Source organism: Mustela lutreola, chromosome 5, assembly GCF_030435805.1.
Source record: "Mustela lutreola isolate mMusLut2 chromosome 5, mMusLut2.pri, whole genome shotgun sequence".
NCBI classification, from domain to species: Eukaryota; Metazoa; Chordata; class Mammalia; order Carnivora; family Mustelidae; genus Mustela; species Mustela lutreola.
Window position 1 is genome coordinate 86106167 of NC_081294.1, and position 27691 is coordinate 86133857.

The 27691-nt window shown below is 40.2% G+C and overlaps 1 long non-coding RNA gene and 1 pseudogene across 1 annotated transcript; one reads left to right on the forward strand and one right to left on the reverse strand.

Moving 5' to 3' along the window:
• The first annotated feature begins 3294 nt into the window (after positions 1 to 3294).
• On the forward strand, positions 3295 to 3376 carry LOC131832767 (U4 spliceosomal RNA; annotated as a pseudogene).
• Positions 3377 to 4281: 905 nt separating this feature from the next.
• LOC131832245 (uncharacterized) lies at positions 4282 to 26895 on the reverse strand. The gene is made up of 5 exons (XR_009353961.1): positions 26672 to 26895; positions 25359 to 25487; positions 23571 to 23702; positions 7400 to 9932; positions 4282 to 4408 (listed from the first exon to the last, which is right to left on the reverse strand). It is a non-coding gene; the product is annotated as an uncharacterized LOC131832245 (long non-coding RNA).
• Positions 26896 to 27691: the final 796 nt, after the last annotated feature.

A 27691-nucleotide genomic window follows, 5' to 3' on the forward strand; every position in this document is an offset into this window, starting at 1 on the left:
TAGGGAGGGTATGTGCTATGGGGAGTGCTGTGAATTGTGTAAGACTGGTGAGTCACAGGCCTGTACCCCTGAAACGAATAATACATTATACGTTAGTAAAAAATAAAAAATACAAAAAAAAAGAAAAAGAAAATTTACTGTATATCCAAACTTCTTTGCAGTTGAGAAAATTAGAACTTGCCGATTAGTTCCAATTAGTCCTTGGTTCGAACAAATAGTCAATGCCAGAAGAGGGATGATAAGAGCTGATCACATCAAGTAAATGTGAGACAGAAATGAATGCCTTGGAACAGCCTAGATCTGATGTTAAATCCTGAAGTGATCTTGTCACATTAAGACGCAGAATCTTCTGTCTGCAAGTGAGTGAGGTTCTTGAGTAACTGGCTAAGCCTGATGCATCAGGTCAGAGAGGGATTATTGTTCAGGCTGAGTGTAACCAATGGATTTTTGTCATTTTTCTGATATCATTCAATTGTATTATCTGTAAGGATATGGTTTAGAAACCACTGCCATGGTATAATTCTTGTTAACTGCTTACACAAACAAGTCATCCTTACCATTTACTAATCAGCCATTATGTGCCAGGTATTCTATCTACTTAAACTGATTAACTTAATCCTCCCACCAATCTGGAAGGTTGGTACTATTCTCCTGTTCTACAGATGAAATCAAAGCTCAGGAGTGCCTAGGTGGCTCAGTTGGTTAAGCATCTGCCTTTGGCTCAGGTCATGATCCCAGGGTCTTGGGACTGAACCCCACATCCACTTCCCTGCTCAGTAGGGAATCTACTTCTCCCTCGCCCCCTGGCCCTCTCCTCGTTTGGGCTCTTGCTCTCATTTGCTCTCTTTCTCTCTCTCAAGTAAATAAACAGAGTCCTTAAAAAGAAAGAAAGAAAGAAAGAAGGAAATCAAAGCTCAGAAAAGCTAGGGAAGTTACTTAAGGCCACAGAACTGGTAAATTTCAGAAGCAGGATTCTAAGTCAGGTCTGTAATATCCTGAAGTCCAGGCTCTTTATGCCACTTACAACAGTGGGTATGGATGGCTAAGAGACTAAGACTTGTTCTTCCATGGGTGGCCACATTTTCAGTTCCTAGCCAGTCTGAGAACAAGACTGCTGCACAAGAATCAGCTGTCCCAAACCAGAGTTGCTTGCTTAAGATGATTCACATACCAAGATTCTGTTTCAAACAAGTGCTCTATTAGAATCCTTCCCTGTTGCAGTGAATTCACACTGTTTTGACCCTAGATCTCTAAACCTTTCCATCTGATTTTGTCCTCTTGCAATTTTCATAAACACTTCAGGTTCCTTCCTTAAATATGAAGGGAAAGAAAAGAATCATGACAGTCAAATATGGGGACTTGGGTTTGAATTAACATAAGAAATTCATGAATTTATGAATTTATTTAAGAATTATGAATTCTTGGGGCGCCTGGGTGGCTCAGTGGGTTAAAGCCTCTGCCTTCGGCTCAGGTCATGATCTCAGGGTCCTGGGATCGAGCCCCACATCGGGGGAGCCTGCTTCCTCCTCCTCTCTCTCTCTGCCTGCCTCTCTGCCTACTTGTGATCTTTGTCTGTCAAATAAATAAATAAAATCTTTAAAAAAAAAAAAGAATTATGAATTCTTACATAAGAAATAGAGATCTGGGCAAACACTCAAGTGAAATAGGATTTGGTTCCTCCTTCAGGTTAAGGCATGACAGTAAATACTTTCTGCATAACTAAGTAACTGAAAGCAGACCTGTCCACTCTTTTTCTTGGGAACCAGATTCATATTCGAACATTATGCAAAGGATCCTGGAAAGAGAGGTGAGAAGCTTTTCAGTATTTGACAATCTGGCTCAAATAATGTTACCTGCAGAACATACGAATTATGCTTTTCTTTAGAAAACTGACTGCATGTGCAGGGCATATGGGCAGGGGATGGGCTGATGACTAAATTGGAGTCAGAACATCTCTGAGCCCGGGCTCTGTAACTTCCTAACTGCGCGGCCTTTGGCAAGTCACACAATCACTCTGATTCCTCATGGGTAAAATGGGCCTAAGAAGGGAAATCCCTGGCTACAGCATGAGGACCAGCTGAGGGCCAAATGAGAGAAAAGATGGGAAAGAACTTTCTAAGCTGGGAAGTGCTAGGTAACGCAAGGAGTTAGTAGCAACCCCAGCACTTCTGCTCTTTGCCCTTGACTCTCTGTGCCAGTGCCTCTGGGGAAGGTGGGTTGAAAAGTGTTGTGCTGAGGATACTGGTCAGTTTTAGATTTAGATGCTAAACCACAGCTTCAGTGCTGCAGAAAGGCAGGGCAAAGCCTGCTTTCTCCAACTGCCCTTGAGATTCCAGTTTCCTCTCTTCACCTTTCACCCACTGCCCTGCCTCTGAACAGGGAAGTGTCAGGCCCTCCTCCCCCATGCTCACAGGGAGGAGGGAAGCCAGCACTGAGCCGTGAAGAGCCTGGCTCACTAAGAATTACTATGGACTGAGCACTTTCTGTATACCAGGGGGGAAGCTAAGTGTTTTAGACACACAATCCTGTGTATTTCTCATGTCAGAAAATGTATGATTAGTATCCCCATTTTACAGATGAGGAAACTGAGAGACAGAGATGTCAAATAACTTGCCCAAGATTACATGTAGACAGCAGGCTCTACAAAGAGTCAAATCTAGGTGCTCTGATTCTAAAACCCACCTCCTCACACGGTAAACTATGCTGCCTTCTTAGGAGCCAGAGTAATCTCTGGCTCACATCCGTCCTCACTCGTAGCTTCCTGCCACCAATGCAACTCAGGTGGTGGTATCCAGTTTCTGAAGAGAGCAAATCCCGAGAACAATGCTAAGGATGGTCCAGCAACTCCATTTTCTACTCACTGCATAGACCTGACCTCAAGTCCTCTTCTGTGCGGGTAGCCAAGCATTCACCTGGTAACCTATCTCTTTTCGTTCCTGGGGTTTCTGACTCATGGATGTCATAAAGGTGTCTAACTCTAGCTTTAGCCAAGGTAGGAATCAAGTTGTAATCAAGGCAGGGTTTGATGTGGTGGTCACAATCAAGGAACACCTATGACCTGGGGATGGTACCTGCTAACAAAGGCAGAAACTGGTGCCAGTCCCTCATCTCCATTGACCAGAGGAATCACCATCTACATTGAGTATTTCCTGAGCATCCTGGAGTGTCACACCCAATGCCAGGGGCCATGTCCTTGCACATGATAAGGAGCTTTGACAGGAGACACAGTAGTAAGAGGTAGTATATGATGAAAACAGATCAGTGTTTCGGAAAGCAAGTGAAATTGAATTCTGAAGCTTTGCGCAGTGGCAGTATCGTAGCCAATGAGGTTTATCCGAGGCGCGATTATTGCTAATTGAAATTGAATTCTGAAGAAGAGACAAGTTGGGGTAGAGTCTTTATGAGGGAGGCAGTGAACTGGACTTTGAAGGAAGGGGGGGGGATCTGACATGAGAAAAGGGGTAGGGAGAGATGGGAGAAAAGAAAGAAAGGATGGCATTGTGGGAGAAGATAATCTGCAAAGGCAGGAGAAGAACCTGCAAAGGCTAGTTCAAGACAAGTGGGAATGAGTGCTGGTGTGGAAGGATGCTTTCCCCTGGTTGAAACAGAAATGGCTTCAACCAGTGAATTCTTCCACATAGCCCAGAGGTTGGATAGACTTCTGGATAGCTTGATCCAGCAGCCAAACAGAGCCAATGTCTTTTCAAGTGTCTCCTCTACAGTTCCCAGATCGTTTGTCTTCAACCCGTAAGGCAATATAATCCCTTGTTCAACAAGACATAGATTGATTTATCTTTTCCAGAAATCTCTAGCTGGCCTTTTTTTTTTATATTTCATTGGCTCAAACTCGCTTTAGACCTTCCTGTTTCTAAACCCTGATGAAGGAAATGAATATTATGACTGGCTTATACCAGTGGATCTCAGACTTTAACATTCCTTGGAATCAATGGGAGGAATCCTAAAAGCCACACAATGCTACCCTGTCTACTTCAGAGTTTCTGATTCCAAAGGTCTGGGGTTACATTTCTAACAAGTTGCCATGTGATGCTAGTGCTGCTGGTCTGGGACTATACTTTGAGGACTACTATCTTAGAGTATCATTTGGGGTAGAATAGAGGTTGGGGTATCACCCTGTAATGTGTCCTATGATATGGTTACCAAATATTCTGGTTTGCCCACACATTTTCTTTTTACCCCTGTTAAACTAGTGTAATTATGTCCCCTTTCACTTTCAAAAGTGCCTTGGTCATTTTCACATATAAATTACATGGTTACCTTACTACTGGAGGCCATGAGATCAAGTTCAAGTCAAAGATTCTTCTTTATAAGTCAGCACAGGCTAATGAACTAGGACTCATCAATAAAATATGTGTACCAATTTGGAGATCTTTGTCCCGCATCCAAGGACCTAAAAGAGAGAGAGAGGAAAAAACCCATCACTATGAACCATGTTTTATGCTGTTGGATCCTGACTGATGTGTGTTGGAAGCATTGCTCTTAATTTGTATGGAAACTATTCTCTCCTCATGATAAATACAACTTTTGATATCCTTTTTTGGATATTTTTTGAATGTTTTGCTAAACATTCTTAAGAGTATAACTCATTTTACTAAACAGTAAGGCATCGACAGCAACTAACTCATTTGTCTTATGCTCATTGACACAATTTTTAGGAAAACACAAAACATATTTTATATTAAGGTAAAATACCATATTTTATAAACTTTGACCATAATGCAGCTCATAGTAAAACAGAGTTCTGAATTAATACATAGTGTTGATTGCCAAGTATTTTTGGCTCATCCAGAACTGAAAGTTTTTATTGAAAATTTACTACATGTGGCAGTCATACTAAGAGGCCATGTAATTTCTGGAAGAAAAGCAGTGAAAGAATATTCTTATTTTTCTTTCTTAATCTAGTTTCTTTTTCTTGGCTTTTTCTGCCTAAAGGCTACCAATTACTAGGTATGAAATGATTTTACACATTAGACACCTCTAAGCTTATTCATGGAATCCACTAATGATCTCTTTGAGTTTCTTAAGAAACTGGTAACTCTCAGTGATTGGGATGCAGTTTAAGAATTTACTTAAATCACTTCCTCCCAACCCCATACAAAATCATAAATCTACACCTAATCCAGATGAGGATCATAGATATATTGTTGCTTTCTGCAAAACCGAGAACTGTGAAACTTTACTTAATCCAATATTGTTTGACTTTTGCTGTTTTAAGCCTTTTACTGAACTTTTCTTATTATGCCAAAATAACCACATATGGTTTCAATCCCTCAAGAGAAGGACAACTTGGGGTAAATCTAGTAGAACAGCAACATTTAAAAGTTTAAATACTAGAATTTTTGAATTGTAGAGCCCTTAGCAGTCTTCTGTTCTAAACGTCCATTCACTACAGGAATCTCCTCCCCAACATCACTGCAAGAATGGTTCTTTGAACTGAATTCTGACTTCCAGTGATAGGAAGGTCACGGCTTCAGAGGGTGGGCAACTGGATTCAAGGTTGAACAGCTTTAGTTAGAAAGCTTTCTTATGGTGAGTTACGACATGCCTCCCAAAATGTTTACTTTAGAGGGCAACAGACTGTACTGTAGACTGAACTGTGTCTTCCTCAAATTTGTATGTTCAAGCCCTAACCCACAATGTAACTGAATTTGGACAAAGGGATTTTTGGAGGTAATTAAAATTAAATGAGTTTATTTGGGTGGGGTCCTAGTTTAGTAGGGCTGGTGTCTTTATCCTCTGCAAGTGCTGAGAAAAGGCCATGTGAGCACACAGTGAGCAGAGGGCCATCTGCAAGCCAGGGAGGGAACACTGCCCAGAAACTGAATAGGTTGGCACCTTGATGTTGGACTTCTGGCTTCCATAACTGTGATAAATAAATTTCCATTAAGCCATCTAGTCTATGGTATTTTGTTACAGAAGCCTGAGCTGGCCAAGACTACATGTACTTGCCTTTTCTATACCAGAGCTATCAACTGTCATGCCCATTCTAACACAGTCTTTAAAATGAAAATTCACAGTGAGTTCAATTTTTCTTTAAGTGAGAACATTTCCAGTTCACTGTCTAGACTGCCCATTTTGAGATCACTCCAGCTTGTGCCTGTCTCATCAAAATAATGTTGTCTAGAACAGAACATAGAATATTCTAAGTTCATTCTGACCAATGCAGAACACACGGAAACATTTTTTTCTGTGAGCTAGATTCCATATATCCTCATGTACCATACATAACACAATTTTGGTTTTGATTTTTCAGAAACACATTGTATGCCAGTTAAACTTAAGGCCACCTAAAATTTGCATTTTGTTAAGATGAGCTTCTTTCTGGGCCCTTCAGAAGGCTCTTATTATCAAGTATGAGAACATATGGGAAAATGTAGAAGATGAAAGAAAATTGAAATTTCACTATACAAATGTGAGCTCTAAGGACTAGTTGGTTTATATAATATAAAATCAGTTATATACTATGTTGGCAGGCATTAAATGCTATTAAAAAAAAACAAGAAAAAGTAGAGCAGGGAAGGGCGTGTTGGGACTACCTTCTTCCAGTCACAACACAGCAGGAATCACTGGGTCTCACCAACATAGCTGTCGCTTTTTCAGTTTCTGCGGTCTCAACTCTGGGTGTATGACCGCAACCATTTTAGTCTAGGCATGAATGGTAAACTGATTAACTTGGAAATTTATTATGTATTTTACATATTTAATATTTCTAATGTAGAGTTGTTGTAGACTGTGGTAATTAATTCAGCTGAGGAAGTATTCATTGAGTTACTCATTTAGAAAATCAGCTTGTGATTTTATTTATTAGTGGTACATCTGATTTTGAAAATGCCTTCATTTAATCAATTGATTAATCACCCACCATTTAGACAACAAATATTTATGGAGTGCTTGTTATGCAGAAATCTGAATCATATGTACATGTATTGCAAGTACAGTTACAGAATTACGAACTCTAGAATTCCTGGGTGTTTACAAAGGTGGAATTAGACATCTAGAAACATCATGAAGTTAAAAATGGCAGTATTTCTAATCCAAAGAATATGGCTGATCCAATATTCTAATCCAAAGAATATGAGCATTTTTCTTTTTTTGCTTTATGATTATGTAAGAACATGTAGGTTGATCTTACAATATCTCTCTAGTAGATAAATTAGCATGTTTCCTAACCATATACGTGGGGGGAATTCTGAGAAGACAGATGGCTTACCCTTAGTCACTTAGGGAGTGTTAATACCGGAATGGAAACCTTGGGTTTTAGCATCATTGTCTAGCAACATCTGATCTCTGATCCAGTTACTATAAGAGGTCACACACCTTTGTCTCCAGGCCTCCCTGGGACCCAAGGGGGCCTTTACTATCATACCCACTCAGACCTCACCTGTTTCTGGAGTTCATGTCATTGACATCAAAAGGCCTCAGATATGAGAAGTTCTCAGGGAGCTAGAGGCTGTCTTTGCCAGTGAGTTTCTCCATCTGGTCCAGGTACCAGCAAGTACAGAAGAAGGAGGAGTAAAGGGGCAGGAGAAGAGGATACAGAAGGAATCAACCATGTTTATTTCAACTCCTTTATCTTACTGCAGCTCCCAACTTGCAACTGGATATGTGACCTTCTCCTGTACAATTATGGGCGTAGAGGGCGGGGGGAGAAAATGATAATCACAAAAGAAATCTAGATATGTGTCCCCGACCATTTCACTTTTGGGAATGCCATGTCCAGGTCTTAACTTTTGGGACATTTTCATCTGGAGATTTTCAACCTGGTTAAAAAATGGGCAGGAGTATTACCGCATCAGAATGTATCAAAAATATGTCTGGGAAGGGTGTTAAAACACGAATTTCTGCCTCCTACATTCAACCCCCCCCAAACCCGCCCTCACCAAAGGATCTCATGTGAGCAAAGATTCCTAACCCTGGCTACACATTAAAAATACCTACAGAGGGGCACCTGGGTGGGTCAGTTGGTTAAATTTCTGCCTTTGGCTCAGCTCATGACCTCAGTGTCCTAGGAAGGAGACCCACTGGGCTCTCTGCTCAGCAGGGTGTCTGCTTATCCCTCTCCCACTGCCTCTGTCCCTCCCCACTGCTAGTGCGCGCTCTCTCTCTCTCTCTCTCTCTAATAAGTAAATAAAATCTTTAAAAAAATAATCAAATAAAATTACCTGTGGAATTTTTTAAAAAATTACCCAGGTCAGGTGCGGGTGGCTCAGTAGGTTAAGTCTCTGCCTTCAGTTCGGGTCATGATCTCAGGGTCCTGGGATCGAGTCCCACATTGGGCTCTCTGCTTGGCAGGGAGCCTGCTTCCTCCTCCACCTCTCTCTCTGCCTACTTGTGATCTCTCTCTCTCTGTCAAATAAATAAATAAAATCTTAAAAAAAAAAAATTACCCAGGCCTGGGTCCCACCTCCAGGTTTCTGGGTTCTTTGGTCTGAAACACAATCCTGACTAAAGTATTTCCTTAAGTTCCATATGCTTTTTTTTCTTTTATTTTTTTCAGTGTTCCAAAATTCATTGTTTATGCACCATACCCAGTGCTCCATGCAACATGTGCCCTCCATAATACTCACCACCAGGCTCATCCCACTCTCCACCTTCCCTCCAAAACCCTCAGTTTGTTTCTCAGAGTCCACAGTCTCTCATGGTTTGTCTCCGCCTCCAATTTCTTCCAACTCACTTCTCTTCTCAATCTCCCATTGTCTTCCATGCTATTCCTTATGCTCCATAAGTAAGTGAAACCATATGATAATTGACTCTCTCTGCTTGACTTATTTCACTCAGCATAATCTCTTCCAGTCCCATCCATGTTGATACAAAAGTTGGGTATTCATCCTTTCTGATAAAGGCATAATACTACATTGTCTATATGGACCATATCTTCTTTATCCATTTGTCTGTTGAAGGGCATCTTGATTCTTTCCACAGTTTGGTGACTGTGGCCATTGCTGCTATGAACACTGGGGTACAGGTAGCCCTTCTTTTCACTACATCTGTATCTTTGGGATAAATATCTAGTATTTACAGGGTAAACTGCAATTGCAGGGTCATACGGTAACTTAAGGAATCTCCACACTGCTTTCCAAAGTGGCTGCAGCAACTTGCATTCCCACCAACAGTGTAAGAGGGTTCCCCTTTCTCCACATCCTCTCCAACACTTGTTGTTCACTGTCTTGTTAATTTTAGTCATTCTAACTGGTGTAAGTTGGTATCTCAATGTGGTTTTGATTTGAATGTTTCTAATGGCTAATGATGATGATAATGATAATCATGTGTCTGTTAGCCATTTGTATGTCTTCTTTGGAGAAGTGTCCACATCTTTTGCCCATTTTTTGACATGATTATCTGTTTTGTGTGTGTTGAGTTTAAGGAGTTCTTTATAGATCCTGGATATCAGCCCTTGGTCTAGAGTGTCATTTGTGAGTATCTTCTCCCATTCCATGGGTTGCCTCTTTGTTTTGTTGGCTGTTTCCTTTGCTGTGCAGAAGCTTTTGATCTTGATGAAGTCCCAAAAGTTCATTTTCGCTTCTGTTTCCTTTGCTTTGGAGACATATCTTGAAAGAAGTTGCTGTGGCCAATGTCGAAGAGGTTACTGCCTATGTTCTCCTCTAGGATTCTGACAGATTCCTGCCTCACGATGAGGTCTTTTATCCATTTCGAGTTTATCTTTGTGTGTGGGGTAACAGAATGGTCGAGTTTCATTCTTCTACATATAGATGTGCAATTTTCCCAGCACCATTTATTGAAAAGACTATCTTTTTTCCACTGTATATTTTATTCCTCAACTTCATAAAATCTATGAAAAACCCACAGCGAATATCATCCTCAATGGGGAAAAGCTGACAGTCTTTCCTTTGAGATCAGGAACATGACAAGGATGTCCACTCCCATCACTGTTGTTCAGTATAGTACTGGAAGTCCTAGCAACAGCAATCAGACAACAAAAAGAAATAAAAGATATTCAGATTGGCAAATAAGAAGTCAAACTATCTCTCTTTGCAGATGACACAATACTTTATATGGAAAACCCAAAAGATTCCACCCCCCAACTACTAAAACTCATACAGCAATTCAGAAATGTGGCAGGATACAAAAATCAATGTACAGAAATCAGTTGCTTTTTTATAAAAAAAAAATGGAAAGGGAAATTAGAGAATCGATTCCATTTACCATAGCACCAAGGACCATAAGATACCTGGGAACAAACCTAACCAAAGAGGTAAAGGATCTGTACTCAAAGAACTACAGAACACTCATGAAAGAAACCGAAGAAGACACAAAAAGATGGAAGCACATTCCATGCTCATGGATCAGAAGAATAAACATTGTTAAAATGTCTATACTGCCTAGAGCCATCTATACTTTCAATGCCATCCTGACAAAATTCCACCAACATTTTTCAAAGAGCTGGAACAAACAATCTTAAAATTTGTATGGAACCAGAAGAGACCCAAAACTGCTACGGAAATGTTGAAAAAGAAAAACAAAACTGGGGGCATCACGTTGCTTGATTTCAAGCTTTACTACAAAGCTGTGATCACCAAGACAGCATGGTACTGGTACAAAAACAGACACATAGACCAGTGGAACAGAGTAGAGAGCCCAGATATGGACCCTCAACTCTACGGTCAAATAATCTCCATGTGCATTTAATATGCAGCCAGAGCCACTGTCCTGGTGATCTAGGAGACAGCATCCTCCACCAGGAGTGTTAATGTGGAGAAGGAAGCATGAGAGCCATCAGTCCAGTCTTTCTTAAAGTGTTTCACACACCAGCAGCATATCAGTATCACCTAGGAACTTATTAGAGATTCAAATTCTCAGGCCTAACTCTAGACATGCTCTCAAGGTTATAGTCCACGAATTGATGTTTTTAAAAGCCCTCCAGGTGATTCTGATGCACAGTAAAATTTGCAATCCTAACTTAACCTATAGCATTCTAAACTTATAACTTGAACATAACTGTTTAGATACCTGTCCTTTCTGATAAAGAAAGGTATAAACCTGAGTATAGATAGGGCTCCATTTAGCTAAAGATGTTAAGTGTGGCAATAGAAATGTCAGACATTAACCAGGAAGGACTCTGCGTGTGAGGGAAGAGGCTGTACTTTTGTTCTGTGAAATAGGCTCCTTCTCAGGAAATCACATCATACAGGCAGCCATCCTTTCACCTTGAGCTAACGCTCTTCTTGCATTGACAATAAGTTTATATTTTAACCTACTCTAGGCAGGCTCTTGCCCATAATCAAATAATGTTTTCAAAGACAATAAAGATCAACAAACACGGCCCTACACTAGCCAAAGGGACTGGAAAACACTCAAAGCCACCTGACCCAAGATGTCTCATGGGAGTCTTGTGGGAATCCACTGGGTTCTCAATTACAACTATAACATAAATGATGTCATGCCAGACTGCTGTGGTCATGAGAGTTGGGGCAGAAGAGTGAGGTGCTGTCATCCGTTTTGACCCTCAATGACCTTTGTGGCTTTGAGAGAATCTTTAGATATGAGTCTACCGAGGAGGGATGATATGTATTTTGGAACATTCTCCATATCATCTTCTTTCCAGCTTTCAATCACATCAGTGAAGATGTGAGCAATGTCCCAAAGTAGGAAAACTGTGGTATCATAAGAAAAGCCTCCTGGTTGATAAACTCAAAGGCAGATTCAAAATTCTTTCTTGTGGAAGAAGCCATTATATCAGAGACCCAAAGGTTAAGTTGCTTCAGAGCCTACCTGTTTCAAATAGGTCATAAATTCCTGAGAAATAAATCACTCTTACTACGACTGAAGACATGCTTAAAGTCAGAATGTGATGGTAATGATTCACTCTGAGATTTCATATCAAAGCCACAGGAACTAAAAATGCAAGTGTATTTCCCAATGTGAAACATGACCTGCAATCTTAATCCATTTAACTTCCTCAAATTGCTGTATTACTTAAAACAGCCTATTTCTTCATTGAGCATAGATGAATTTCTTCTGTGGTAACTGTCACCATTTGACCCAATAATATGTCCAGCCTTTCCTCACTACCTGTGAGTTCTTCAAGGAAAGGTCATCAAATAAGCAGAATGGGTCTGTTTAAAAGTATGTGCTTGGGACCGGATTACCCATGTTCAAGTCTACCAACACGGCTTGTTAGGGGTGTATACCTGGAGGGATTTCTTCACCTTCCTAAAGTACTTTCTCCACTTGCAAAATGAGGAAATGACAGTAATGACCTCAGAGTATTAGCAATAGCACAGGGTTTGGTATACATGGAGTATTCAATAAATACTAGCTCTTATTTGAGGAAGCTATAGCATAATGGTTAAGAGCAGGATTTTAAGGCCAAATTGTCTGGTTCAAATCCATAGACAAGTTTATTAATCTCTCTGTGTTTCTACATCCTTCTGTATGATACAAAGATAGTAATGATATTATTTTATGGGTTGCTGAATCAAATGAGTTAACACACATAAAATGCTTAGAACAGTAATTGGCACATGGCAAGCCTGGATTAACTATTAGTTAATAGTATGATGTAAGTATCATGACATAGGATTCCTGTAAGAACAAGTAGTGAGGTAAGAACCTGATCTCAAGTAGAATCAGACTAATAATACTCTCCTTAACTTCATTACCTGATTAACACTGGCTAGTTAATCAGAGCTGGAGTTGTAAAAGGAGTCCAGAAGGAAGTGGGACAACCTGTCATCAGCTCTGCCCCTCACATCTGTTAGGGCACTGGGAGAAAAAAACTATGCAGCCTACCTACCATATTTTAAATACTTAAAAGTTATCAGGCTAAAAACTGTTAAAAATTTTCTATCCTCCTATTGATTGTTGAGGTATATAAATATATACCTCATATATAAGGTATATAAATATACCTTCTCAACAACCTGGAAGTTCAGGTTGGAATCCAGAATTCTCAGAGCTCCATATCATTAAGACGGGTAAAATCAAGAACCTGGAGGTACAGAGAAAGCCAGTGTCCAGCCCCTGGCCCCCAGGCCCTGGCCTCTAGCCTCCTCCCCTCTTCTCCTTCTTCTTTCTACCTCAGTGTCCAAGGTCAACCCAAGAACCCCCACTCCATACCCATCCCAATGATGGCAGTGTGCCACCTGGCTCAAGAAAATCTCAGGTAGATATTCTGCAATGTGGCCTGAGCTCTTTGGGCAGAACATTCCACTGTCTTGGGTACCAGGAACTCATTCAGGAGGCGGAGCATTACAGACTGAGTATTTGTGTCCCACGCCTCCAACTCCCAAATTCATAGATTAAATTCTAACTCCTACTATGGCTTATTTAGAAGTGGGGCCTCTAAGAAAGTACAGTAGAACAAGATAGTGGGCTGGAGCCCTGGGGGATTAGTGTCCTTCTGAGATGAGACAACAGAGCTTGTTTTCTCCCTCTCTCTGCACAGAGGAAAGACCATGTGAAGACATAGACAGAAGGCAATCATCTGTAAGCCAGAAACAGAGTTTTCACCAGAAATTATCCATGCTGGGACACTACTTATCTCAGACTTCTCATCTCTAGAGCTGTGGAAAACTAAATTTCTGTTATTTAAGCACCCCTGAGTCTGTGATATTTTGTTATGACAGTCCAAACTGACTAATATAGGGAGCATGGGGTGGGCTCCTGGTGGGTGCACCCTCTGGCCTGCAGACTCCTTGACCTGTGTGGAGGAAGGCAGACAAAAGCTAGAGGACCTTTAAAGAGACATCCTTAGGGCAAGGATCCCCTTAAGCTCCCAAGGATGATCACCTTTCCCTGAAAGAGCTCAGGGAAAAGTGGAGAAATTGAATTTTATTGTACTTGACTAGATAGAGACACTCAGTGTGGGAATTTGGGCCAAAAACTAAGTGGACCTTGATAGTTTTTAGAAATTACCCTAAAGGGGGGTGCCTGGGTGGCTCAGTCAGTTAAGCATGAGCCTTTGTCTCAGGTCATGATCTCGGGGTCCTGGGACCCAGTCCCATATCAGGCTCCTTGCTCAGTGGGGAGCCTGCCTTTCCCTCTCCCATTCCCCTTGCTTGTGCTCTCTCTCTCTCTCACTCCCTCTGTCAAATAAATAAATAAAATCTTAAAAAAAAAGAAAGAAAGAAAGAAAGAAATTACCCTAAGGGTCATCTAGCTTTCATTTTATAGCTGGAGAAACTGAGGTCTACAGACTTAAATAACTCTTTGCCTAGACCTTGTCTCCCTAAAATCTTAGGCAATACCCTTTCATTTGTTAGGTTAAGTTTCTCAATTTGTGTATTAACTGGCAGAGGCCTCCTGAATTTGCTGGGACAACTTTGGAGAATGCTTGAAGAACCCTTGCCCGTTGCAGCCTAGATCCTGCTCCATCTGGGCTTGATAGGGCAAAATCATTTGGTTAAAAAACATACACAGCTGCCTTGTAAGTAGTTTCTCTTCACACTTATTAACTAAAGAAAAAGGGCATAACAACATTTCAAGAGTGAGGCTTTGGATATTTACAAACTATTATTCACCCCAATGAGACAAACATGTGACTAACAGCAAACATAGTCCAATGAGGTTCAAACAGTATGCTTATTTGCATTAAAACTCTATTCAGATCACATGAAGGAAGCACTTTGAAACTAGGCAGAGGTGGCCAAGCTGTATGTAGCTCAGTAACGGTGTTCACATTCTCTCACATGCCTGAGGGCCCAAGGGATTGGGAGAAGGGGTGGTGGAACTTCAGAAGATCAGTCTAAGGACATGGTGTTGGTATCTAGCACACCTGTAATTCTCTATAGTTTCTGTGTTTCCTATGACAAGAGACCATCTAATCCACAATGACAGTCCTTCCAGGCAGAGAGAAAGGTCTAATTATATTATAATCTCCCTTCATCTGGGTAATTTCAATTTCAAAGGACTCCCCCACAGTGGAAAACATTTGAGTTGACTGGCCATGCACTTTTATTATTCCTGTTTGAGAAGTGACAATTTTAAGATTCAGAGAGCCTAATGAAATGCTTGGCCCAAAGTCATACAGCTGATAAAAGAAGGGTTGAATTCATGTCTTCTGGCTTCAATTCCTCTGAAGTTTGAGTAAAAAAGAAAACAGCTAGAGTATGAATCTATCTTATTTGGACCTTGGCTGCGCTTAGGAAATAAATCTATTTTGTTTTGTCTCAATAGGCCTCTAAGTGTGGGCATCCCTTGTTCAGTAGTTCCAGGCCCTCACTTTAACTTCCAGAAGTGGAGTTGTGGTCCTTTTCCTTCTGCAGCTCTGCCTTTGACAGAAACGATCAAGGGCAACAGCTGATGCTCTTAGGTTTGACCAGACAAGGTCTCAACCAGTATCCAGTTTATCTCCTGAAAGGAATAAAAGTACGCAAAATAATTTTCCAAATAATTTTGTTAAAACATCGTTTAATGTCCACTGGCTTTTTCCTGGTTACAAGAAAAAGTTCTACAGATATCCTTGTGGAAAATTTATAAGGTGCAGAAAAGTATAAAGAGAAAATCAAGTTTACCTGTAATTTCACCTCTCTGAGATAATCACTGTGAACATCTTGATGTGTTTCCTCAAGTCTGTCTGTCCTACATTTAGAATACTCAGACCATACTATATATACAATATTTGATACCTTACTTTTTTCATTTAACATTCTATTTTACTCCATTTTCCCATGTCATTTGGAATTTTAAAAGATTATACACACACACTTATTTATTTATCCATATTTTATGGATGTACTACCATTTACTTACTTACCTTATTTATTTACCTATTATTTTTTCTTATGTCATGTTAGTCACCATACAGTAGTACATCATTAGTTTTTGATGTAGTGTTCCACAATTCATTGTTTGCGTATAACACCCAGGACTCCATGCCACTTATTTAAATGATTTTCTGCTCTTGGACACTTGGGTTTGCTTCCAATTTTTCAGTTTTATAAATATTCCATAGTAAAGGGTTTGGGTTGGGAGAAGAATTCTGTAACAAATATTCTTAACATGATTCTCTATTTCTATCTCTAATATTCCTAGAATTGAATCTTGGAAGTGGAGTTACTGGACCAAAGACCACAAAACTTTTAAAGATTTTTGATATTTGGAGTCAAATCACTTTTCAAAGAGTTACCAGTTCGTTCCACCACTGGTGGTGTCAAGAGTGCCTCTTCCACACATCTACTCAAGAGTGATTTTTGCCTAATCGTTTCTCACTGGAATATAGGCTCCCAAATCAAACTATTTAGAACTGAACCCCAAATGGACCACTTCCTAGCTGTGTGGACTGAGAAAACTTGCTTAGCTGCTCTGTGACTTGGTTTTTCTTCCAGTAAGTGGGGATAGCAGTAGTACTTATTTTGTAGAATTAAATGATATATTACAAGTAAACATAGGAGTGCCTGTCATATAGTAAGTACTCAATAAATGCTGGTCTATTATCATAAATAAAATTATCTTCCACTTTGGGGCACTGGGGTGGTTCAGTGGGTTAAGCCTCTGCCTTTGGCTCAGGTCATGATCTCAGGGTCCTGGGATTGAGCCCCACATCAGGCTCTCTGCTCAGCCGGGAGCCTGCTTCCCCTTCTCTCTCTCTGCCTGCCTCTCTGCCTACTTGTGATCTTCCTCTCTGTCAAATAAATTTTTAAAAAATCTTAAAAAAATTATGTTCCAACTTGATATGTGAAAAACTATTTCATTGTTGCATTAAATTATATTCTTTGATTACCGATGATGATAAAGTTCTTTATGCTTATTGGCCAATTTGTATGTGTGTATGTGAATTGTCTATTCCTACTTGTTTGTGTTTTCTTGTTAGAGATTTGTTAGAGTCCTTTGTGTATTAAGGATATTAACCTCGTGCATGTCATCTATACTGCAAATCTTATTCCCTGTTTGTAAGTGGCTTTTAATTTGTCTATGACTTTTTTTCATGATCTAAATGCTTAAACTTCCATGTGGTCAAATACAGTATTTTTCTCTGACATTTCTTCTATTGCTTTTATGTTTAGAAATCCAGCCCTCCTCCCACATTGGTTTATAACACATAATTTATCATTCATAAACTGAGTTTTTACATGTTCTAAGGTCTGTTTTGAGATTCACTAAATATTCCATTTTTTGCATCAACCTGAGTGTTTTAATTATTCTAGTTTTTAATACCTGATAGCTCTTCTCTTTCCATTTTTTTAGAAGTTTTTGAATGCTTATTCTTTTAGTTTAATATCATGTTATCATGTCCCCACACATAAAAACCCTTTTAATTAAATTTTTATTAAACCTATCATTTAATTTCTGTTTCAGGAACATGGAATATTTCTTCATTGATTACGATTTTATTTTAAAAATTTTACAGGTTTGCTGTTTTTGTTTTTGTGATTGTTTTCACATAGGCCTATATGTTTCTTGCTAGGATTATTTCTATAGCTTTTAATATTTTTGTATTATAAATGGACTTGTTTCTTCCTCCATATGCTCCAACTTGTTGCTGATAAATGGGGCATAGACAGATTTCTGGATACTTTGTATTCGATAGCTCTGAAGAAGTTTCTTAGGAATTGCAGAAGGTTTATGGTTTCTGTTTGAGTTGGGTACATAATCAGATCATCTGGAAATAATATAAATTTTTTTCAAATAAACTTATCTCCTATTTCTATTTTATGGATATTGTCACTTGCTGAAAATATGTGTAAGACACAATGTCTAAAGCAATCTGTCCTTCCTTGTTCCCTCCACTCTGACAATAACCAGAGTGGGGGAGGGGAGGGGAGCACAGAGAGAGATGGTGCTTTTCTGAGAACAGCATAGAAGGCCTCTGGGTAGCAGTTTCTTTGGTCCTGAGTGGTTCCAGATGGACTGTGGTCAGTAATCTGCAACCTTCCTTGTTCCCTTTCCCTCTGCCTGAGTCCTGCTCCTTCTCTCCCTCCTCCCTCCCTGAGGACAAGGCAGTGGCCAAAGCCTCTGCAATGAGGAGAGAAGTTGCTAACATGCTTCTTGTTCCTGTAAGAACTTATTGGTCTTTGGTCAAAAGGTAGGATCCTGAATCATGTGCTAGGGCCCTTAGTGCATCTTCCTTGATGTAGTTCCTCCCTCCCCTCCATCTTCCCTGCTCCCGCCTTCCTTGGAGCTACCAGCAACACCCACTTTGATTCCTACAATAGCTTTTTAAATGGCTCCCTGCCAATCCATTCTCCTCACAGGCTAATAGTTTAAAAACCAAAATCAGAATGCACTCCTTTATTAAAAACCTTTCAGTGGCTCTCCGTACTACTTAGAATAAAACATACACTCCTTAACATGGTCCCATGTGCTTGGTCCCTTCCTAACTCCAATATCTTGTACCACCTCTCTTTCCTTTGCTCTCTGGGCTCCCATCACTCTGCCTTTTTTCTGTCCGTAGACCATACCACGAGCATTTCACTTCAAGTCCTTTGGACTTTCTACTCCTTTTGCCTAACTTTCTTGCTCCAGTCCTTGGCATGTATTCACTTCCTCATTATTCAGGCCTCATATCCAATACGTAAATCCCTACCCTGCCCTAGCCACAGCATCTTATTTGTGCTCTTCATGGCACAACAATCTACATTAATTTTGTTTATCCTTTACTTATCTTCTGTGTGTTTGCCACCTGGAATGTAAACTCTAAGATGTCAGGACATTTTGTGCTTCTGTTTGAAGCCCTGGTATCTAGGATGATGGCATGGAAGGGACATGAACAACGTGATTTCTTCCTAGAAAATGGAGTCTGCTCCCGCGGCTTGCATGCATTTTGGGAAATGATCCCAGGGAAGGAGGAATGCCACTGATACAAATGACTGTTCTCATGTGGCCACTGTAGGGGACCATTCAAGACTAGGGATCATGGTGATGGACATCTTCTATGCAACTATGGAGAACAAATTTCAGAACTGTCCATTCAAGGGACAGAGAAAGGGGTGTCTACCCACCAGATCTGATTTGCAGCTCTAGTCAAGGGATTACTTTCCATGGGTGTACGGTGCAGGACCAGATACGTAATTTGTGAGGCCCAGGATCAAATAAAATTACAAATCCTTGTTGGAAACGTATTAAAAAATTCAAGGTAGTGATACATGAGCCTACACCAAGCCTGGGGCATTCTGAGCACAGGCCCTGTGCCACAGCATAGGTCTCATGGCCAAGACTTCATGTCCTCAGTACCAAGCCTGGGGACCGAGCAGCCTGCTGCAGGCATTGTGCTGTGTGCACAGGTCCAGAGCAGAAGAGCTAGAGTGGTGAGGAGCAGCTGAAGCAGGTGATCTCAGGTTTCACCTGCAAACAGACTGCTCAGCAGTGGATGGGGCAAAAGGTGAGTGAAGAGGATATCAGGCTGGGCCACCAGAGGAATCAGAACCCCAAACAAGTAAATGACTTTGGTGTTGCTTCTCACTGAGATATGCCTAAAATTCTAGAAAACCTACATGGTAATTTGGGGAGTAATCATTCTTTCATTTATGATAGTAATGGATAGATCTCTTTTGCTTCACCATTAAGAATGGTCTTGGCATTGATTTAAATGAGATCACACTTATTAATGTGAAAGAACACCCTACTTGTAGCATTATGTACACTTAATTATTAAAACATTAACTAATAAAATAGTTTTGTTTTCTTCTGTTCTGGTTACTTATTGCTATATCACAAAGGACCCCAAAATTTAGTGGCTTAAAACAATTCCCTTTTACTATAGTTCATGATCTTGTGGCTAGGAATTTGGGCAGGACTTGACCAGTTGTTTTTTCTACTTTATGTGGTATCAACTGAGGCACTTGGTGCTATTCACCTCTTGGGTAAGCTGGTCTAGAGGGCCTAGGATGCCTTTGCTTACATGTCTGGTGTCTTAACAGGGTTGACTAGAAGTCTGGGCTCAGCAGGGACTGCCAGCCAGGGAATACACATGTGTCCTCTCTAGCATGGAAGGTGCAGGATGGTTGGATTTCTTACTCGGTGGCTCAGGGTTTCTAGACAGAGCATTCAAAGGAACCCAGGTGATTATTTGGCCATATAGTCAAGGGTCCATATCTGGGCTCTCTACTCTGTTCCACTGGTCTATGTGTCTGTTTTTGTGCCAGTACCCTGCTGTCTTGGTGATCACAGCTTTGTAATAAAGCTTGAAATCAGGCAAAATATCCAGTGGAAAAAAAGACAGTATTTTTAATAAATGGTGCTGGGAAAATTAGACAGCTATGTACAGAAGAAGAAACTCGACCATTCTCTCACAACATACAGAAAGATAAACTCGAAATAGGTTAAAGACCTCAACGTGAGGCAGGAATCTGTCAAAATCCTAGAGGAGAACATAGGCAGTAACCTCTTCGACATTGTCCACAGCAACTTCTTTCAAGATATGTCTCCAAAGGCAAAGAAAACAAAAGCAAACTTTTGGGACTTCATCAAGATCAAAAGCTTCTGAACAGCAAAGAAAACAGCCAAACAAATCAAAGAGGCAACCCATGGAATGGGAGAAGATATTCACAAATGACACTCTAGACAAAGGGCTGATATCCAAGATCTATAAAGAACTCCTCAAACTCAACACCCAAAAAACAGATAATCATGTCAAAAAATGGGCAAAAGACATGACAGACACTTCTCCAAAGAAGACATACAAATGGCTAAGAGACACATGAAAAAATGTTCATCATCATTAGCCATTAGGAAGATTCAAATCAAAAACCACATTGAGATACCACCTCACACCAGTTACAATGGCCACAATCAACATGACAGTGAACAACAAGTGTTGGAGAGTATGTGGAGAAAGGTGAACCCTCTTACACTGTTGGTGGGAATGCAAGTTGGTGCAGCCACTTTGAAGAACAGTGTGGAGATTCCTCAAAAAATTAAAAATAGAGCTACCCTATAACCCTACAACTGCACTACTGGGTATTTACCCCAAAGATACAGATGTGGTGAAAAGAAGGGCCATATGTACCCCAATGTTCATAGCAGCAATGGCCACAATAGCCAAACTATGGAAAGAATCAAGATGCTCTTCAACAGATGAATGGATAAAGAAGATATGGTCCATATATACAATGGAATATTATGCAGCCACCAGAAGGGATGAATACCCAACTTTTGTATCAACATGGTTGGGACTGGAGGGGATTCTGCTGAGGGAAATAAGTCAAGCAAAGAAAGTCAATTATCATATGGTTTCACTTACTTGTGGAGCATAAGGAATAACATGGAAGACATTAGGAGATGGAGAGGAGAAGTGAATTGGGGTAAATTGGAGGGGGGAAAGAACCATAAGAAATTGTGGACTCTGAGAAACAAACTGAGGGTTTTGGAGGGGAGGCAGGGAGGGGGATGAGTGAGCCTGGTGGTGGGTACTAAGGAGGGCAAGTATTGCATGGAGCACTGGGTGTGGTGCATAAACAATAAATCTTGGAACAGTGACCAAAAAAAAAAAAAAAAAAAAAAAAAAAAGGACCCAGCTGGCAGCTGCAAGGCTTCTTGTGACCTAGCTTCAGAAATCACAGAATGTAACGTTTGCCACATTCTATTTGTCAAGGGAGTCGCTGAGGCCAGCATAGATTCAAAAGGAGGGGAATAAAGTGGTCTTCTCAATGGGAGGAAAAGCAAAGCATTTGTGGCCATCTTTAATTTGGCATGTTCTTGTTAAAATTTATTATAAATTACATGATAGGGTGACTCACTCCTTTAGTGTAGAATCTCTCTCTGTGTCTATATCTATCTGTCTATATCTATCTATCTATCTATCTATCTATGTATCTTTAATTAGGGTTGCTGGAAAAAACACAAATACCGCATGAGATTTATTTATCCTAAAAAACTATTTGTTGTTTATCTGAAAGCCAAATGTGACTGGGAATCTTTTCTTCTTTCTAAGTCTGGCAACACTGTTTTCATTATTCCTACACATATTGTATATGCACCAAAGTAGACAGTCTATATGGGAGTATATTCTCAGCTTGGTCAGAGGACATGAGCCTTTGAGAAGCTCAATTGAGATAGTAAGTCTGTAACATAAAGCAATCCCAAGGAGCAAACTGCATGGAAGGAAGGGCTGGTTTACTTTTCTGATCAACTGATAATTAGCTAGAAGCATTTCTACCTTTAAGGATAGGAAGGATAACATGCAGGAGCAGCTAAAGGACCAGGTTCCCGAGTTGAACAAATCTGGGCTCAAGTGCCAACTTGCCTCTGACCAGCTGTGTGATCTCAGAAGACAAGACAATGCCTCTGAATGCTGCTGCCTTATTTATTAAAGGATAAAAATACCTTACAGGGTTGTCTCCAGGGTTAAATGGATGTGTGTAAAGTACCGACCATGGTGCACATAATGAGTACTGAACAATGTTAGGGGCTATTACTGTTATTTTAAATCTTAATGAGCAGAATAGGCTGAACACAATTTTTCTAATTATTGAAATTTGGATGAAAGTCTATTCATGCAAGACATACAGTTTCAAGTGTTTTAAAAATTTCTTAGTATCTTCATATAGCTAGGCACACAAAAAGAGCTCAACAAATACTTGCTTATCAGCCTCATTCATTTCTACGCACAGAACACTGAGAAAGGGTGGTTAATGGCTCCAGTTTGTTCACTGTGAGGTAAATATTTGCTAGCGATGTTGCTCATGTAGTAGTGACTAGCTCCCAAACCCTAAATACCTACTCAGCCTCTAAAACCCTAACTAGGATGACTAGTTCTTTTTATCACTTGCAAGAAGATAAGAGTTAATCTTTTGATTTCCATCTTTCTGCACTTGATTCCCCAGCAAGTGAAACCAGCCATAGTCTTTCAACCACAAAGCCCGCTTTAAATATTCAGTGGCTAGCACAGGGACAGTTCAACACATTTTTCTTCAAGGGCTGAAAAGTGTGCACACTAAACAAAACAAAAGTGTACATACTAATTAAACATTTGTAAAATACTGATACTGTGGGCTACATATAAGTTTATGTACTTTAAGCATTAGCACAATTTTCTAACTTACTTGTTCCTAGACAGCATCACTGTCCAGTAGAACTTTCTGAGATGATGAGAATGTTCTGGGTCTGTGATATCCAACAGGGAAGCCAATAGCACACATGGCTACCAAGTACTTAAAATGTAAGGAATTGTATTTTAAGTTTCATTTATGTTTTTTTTAAGTTTATTTATTTATTTCTATACCCAATGTGGGGCTCAAACTCATGACTCTGACATCAAGAGAGAGTCTCATGCTCTTATGATTACCAACAAAGGACCCCAAATTTCAGTTAGTTTTAATGAATTAAAATTGCCACATGTTGCTGGGGGCTCCAGGATTGCACAGTGCCACTACTGGCAGTAAATGACATTTGGAGACTCTACCAATGTTTAAAGTCATCAAAAGTTCACTTCTGTTCAGCTTCACTGTGAACTTCACCAACTCAGTAAGATATTCTGAGCTTGCTTAAGTTTATTAGACTGTAGATCCAGAGCAAGATGTCCCATTTCTCTGACCCACAGTGATACGAATTATAGGTTATGGCATTTTTTCCCTTTGAGCTTAGAAATGTCTTTATAATCTTCCTTATTATTAGGCTCTGGAAAGTCATCAAGTTAACAAGAAGCTACTACTTACCGAGAGCTAACTGTGCTGAACATTTGATCAAGTGTCACCTCGGAATTAAATCCCAAGCATTCCAACCACAGATCTGCATCTTCTTCTTTGTGTCAGAAACTAAGATACTCTTCTTCATTGTTTTCTCCTATTCTAAAAAAACAATAATTACCCTGGGGACTTAATGTCAGAATGAAGGAATAAAGAAAATTGGTAGGTATTTGCTGAAATCTGCCCCAAAAGCTTATAAGCAAACAAAGGAAAAGGGGTAAGTGTATATTGAACATAAACTTTCGCAAAAATGATTAAAACCTTCTACAAAGGTACGAAGGTAGGAGTTTGGACATTGGAGTCCAGTGGCTAGGGGAAGGGGGGAAATGATGAGGAAAAACACAATTATGAGTTTAAGCTGTACTACTTGAGGAAGAACTGCCAGACTTATACAAAGCCATCAGGGGGGAAAAAAAAAGGATATCACTATGCTCTTTCAGTATCTTATTCTTAAAAAACAAAAGTGATCATTCCTGGAACTCTGATAAGAAAGGTTCCAGTAGGCAGGTCAGCTGAGGTTCAGCCAGAAAGGCTATTTACTTAATAATGTGCTGCCAGGATTGAAGGGAAAGAGACATTCTAAGTTTGAAACTCAGACTAGACTATAACCATGGGAAACGGATTCACATATTTTCTAGGGAGAAGCAGATATTATCAATAATAATAATAACAACCTACATAGCTATCACTGTTACAAAATTCACATGAGAACTCTTATCATATTCATCTTTGATAAATGCCATTTTTTCTTTACATAAAGATAATAATACATTTTCAAATTATCAAATAGCTAAAAAATATCTGATTTTCAACCTAAGTTAGAAGGTGAATTCTCGGAGGCTAACAGGCGCTTGTCTGAGGATCTCACAGGTACAGATTTTGTTTTGTTGCAACAAATATTCATGAATGTTTGCCAGGCTCTATGCCAGGTACCAGGTATATATTGGGGGACGAAAGAGACACAGTTCTTGTCCTCATGCAGCTTAGAGTCTAGCAGGGGAGACACACTGAAAAAGTTAATGCCATAATAAATACCCAATTAATGTCTTAAGGGAAAACCACAGCATACAATGCGAGACAAAAATGGGGAGTTTCTAATTTAGGCTGGACAGCCAGGGAAGTATAGATTCTGGGAGCTGTTTCACAGCCAGTTAAACAGACCCCACTCAGCTATCAGGGATTTCACTAGGTAAAATGATTCTGTAAGCATCCAAGTGATTTAAGTATTATTTCAGGATTTTGTGGTCAGAAGCATCCATCCAGTTTCCATCCATCCACCCAGTTTTCATCCTTGACATGTGATTCAAAAACTTTTTTCACTCCTAGTACCCTGTACCGCAAAAAAATAACAACATAATCCACATGTTATTCCCTTCAGATCTTGGTAAGTTTCCTAAAGCCTGCCTCATTCCATGCTCTGTGGAACTAAAAGCCCATTCCAGCACTTCTGCAAATTCACAGGGAGTCTATGCTTTCACGGTCACCTCTGGCCTCAAACACCTGCTTTTGCAATGGGTTTCCATTATGGAATATACTGCTTCCTGTAAATGCGGTTTCTGTTCCATGCCATGCTAACCCTCATGTGAAACTCAGCCTCCTTTATGACTGCCACAGAACTCTCACTCTCACAGGGCATTTGAATGTATTCTGAAGATATGAGGGGGTAGGGGATGAAGTCTGCACTTGTCAGGATAAGTCAACTGCTATAACAAGTCTCTACTGCATAAACTTAACAATAGCGAAAGGATAGTCTCTTACTCATATCATAGTCCCATGGAGATGGCAAGGAGTCTGATCCTTACAGTCCTTCACAGAGGTTTCATTCATCTGGTGGCTCTAACATCTGCTGGGGTCATGGAGCCCTCTACCCGATCTTCTGCAGCCAGCCTGCAGGAGAGGGAAGAGTGCGGAGCATAAGGTGGTAGTTGTGTAAGCCAGGCCTGGAGGTGGCATCACTCCTGCCAACATTCCACTGGCTAGAACTAGTCACATGACTGTACCTAACTGCAAAAGAGGCTGGGAAATGTAGTCTAGTTTTGTGCCCAGGAAGAAAATGGTATTTTGTAGAACACCTAATTTTTCATTGTCATAGGATCTATACCACAGAAACACAAAAAATTTCAACTTTAATGTTACATCTTCTAATTTTAGGGATTCTTTGGTCTTTTCACTATAGGGGATATTTTAATGTGATGCCCAGGTTCATGCCGACATTTCTCTCTCACTTTACTCTTTTCATCCTTTTCTCTCTTCCCAAAACCCAACAGTGTTTAATTTTTTTTCCTAAAAAGGGTTTTTAACTCTTTCTCCCACAAATTCCTGATGCTTTTGCCATCCATCAAAATGTCCCACCAGAAAACAAAGAGTGTTTCACCATAGAAATCTTTATGGGTCTTCAGATTTGAGGCCATCAGAGATACCATATGACATATGTCTGTGCTTCTCAAACTGACGTTAATGTATTCTGGAGAATATGGAACCTCAAGAGAAAAAAATCTATTTCTGGCTCAGCACAATTCCCACAAGAGCCATATGTGTGCTTTCCCTCTTCTTTGGGGGAAGAGTTCCTTTGCACCCCATTGCTCCAATATGCTGTCTAAATCTTCCAAATATGATTGGAGTGTGTGTGTGTGTGTGTGTGTACACAAGCATGCTACATTCTTTCTTTCCTCTTTGCTGGTGAAACTGAACTGTGGGGCCCCAAATCCTGCCTTGCCCTTCACTTGAAGAGAAAAGCAGAAACAAGAGGCAGAGAGGAAAAGTGAACTGGGGGTTTCAGGCCTCTGAGTCACTCCTTTCCTCATCCTTCCTGGTTATATGAACCAATAGATGCCCTTCTCTCTCTGACCTAGTTCACATATGTCTGTCACTTACACCCAAAAGAATTCTGGCTTAAATAGCATACATGGCAATTTTCCTGAGGAGTCACTGTTTACCATCAAATTTGTACAACTACCCAACATTATTTTTATTTTGCATCATGTATCTATAGATCATATATATAACTGAACACCCACCTGTAGCGAGGTGCCCAGACCTGTACCTATTCCTCCCCATTTAGAGGTGCTTACGTGGCAAAAATGAAGGAACACTCCCTCTTCTCAGTCTGGGGAAGGGTCAAACTCCTTCATGGAGGAAGTTTTGCCTGAGGAATCCATGAAATAATGACCTTTTCATGCACTTTCTAGCTGGATGTACTTTTGGGGTGTGGAGCAACTGAAGCTGGTATGTACAACAGAGTAGCAACATCTGAAAAGTCTGCTGAGCCATCTGGCATCAGGAAAATTGGTCCAACTTGCTTCCTGGAGGTTGTGATAAAATTTATAAATTATTTATAACACAAGGACTTCAAGAGAGGCTTATAGGAAAGAAAACTCAGTGTTATCTCAAGCTGCTGGGAGCAAGCTGCTAGTCTCAGCTACCTCCCCCACTACAAGAAAGTGCCAGTTTTAAATGGAAAGGAAACACTTGTAGCTCCATTTCCTCCCTCTCGGGCATAAGCAGCTCTAAAAAAAGAAGCAATGTGAACAGAATGCTTCAGAGAGAGCTATAGCTAGAGTTTGCAAACTGATGAGGAAGCAATAGTGTTAGAAATTGCTTGAGATTAGGGCAGACAAAGAGATTTGCAAATTAGAAAATATATTCTACGGGGATAGACATACCAGATAGGATCTACCTCACTACATGTTTTGCTTTGTGGTATTTTTCCCCCTTTGGTCTCCTAGTTGCAATTAGCATTATCTTCTAATCTAACCATTGCCTACTTCTTGCTTCTTTTCTTCCTATACCTGGGAGTTTCTATTTGTATTTTAGCCACCTTGTTTGAGTAGATGATCAGCCACAGCAGGATATGGGTTTTCTGTGTGTGTGTGTGTGTGTGTGTGTGTGTGTTTCAAGTGAAACTGAGCACAGGTTAGTCCCACAACTAATAGGGCTGGTGTCCTACATAAACATCTGCCCATGATTTTCATTTGTTTTCCATAGATTTTTTTCACAAATAAAGGGATCCAGATGACAGTGTGCTTGTCATTGTTTTCCTTTATATGAAACAGGCATCGGGCGCCTGGGTGGCTCAGTGGGTTAAGCCGCTG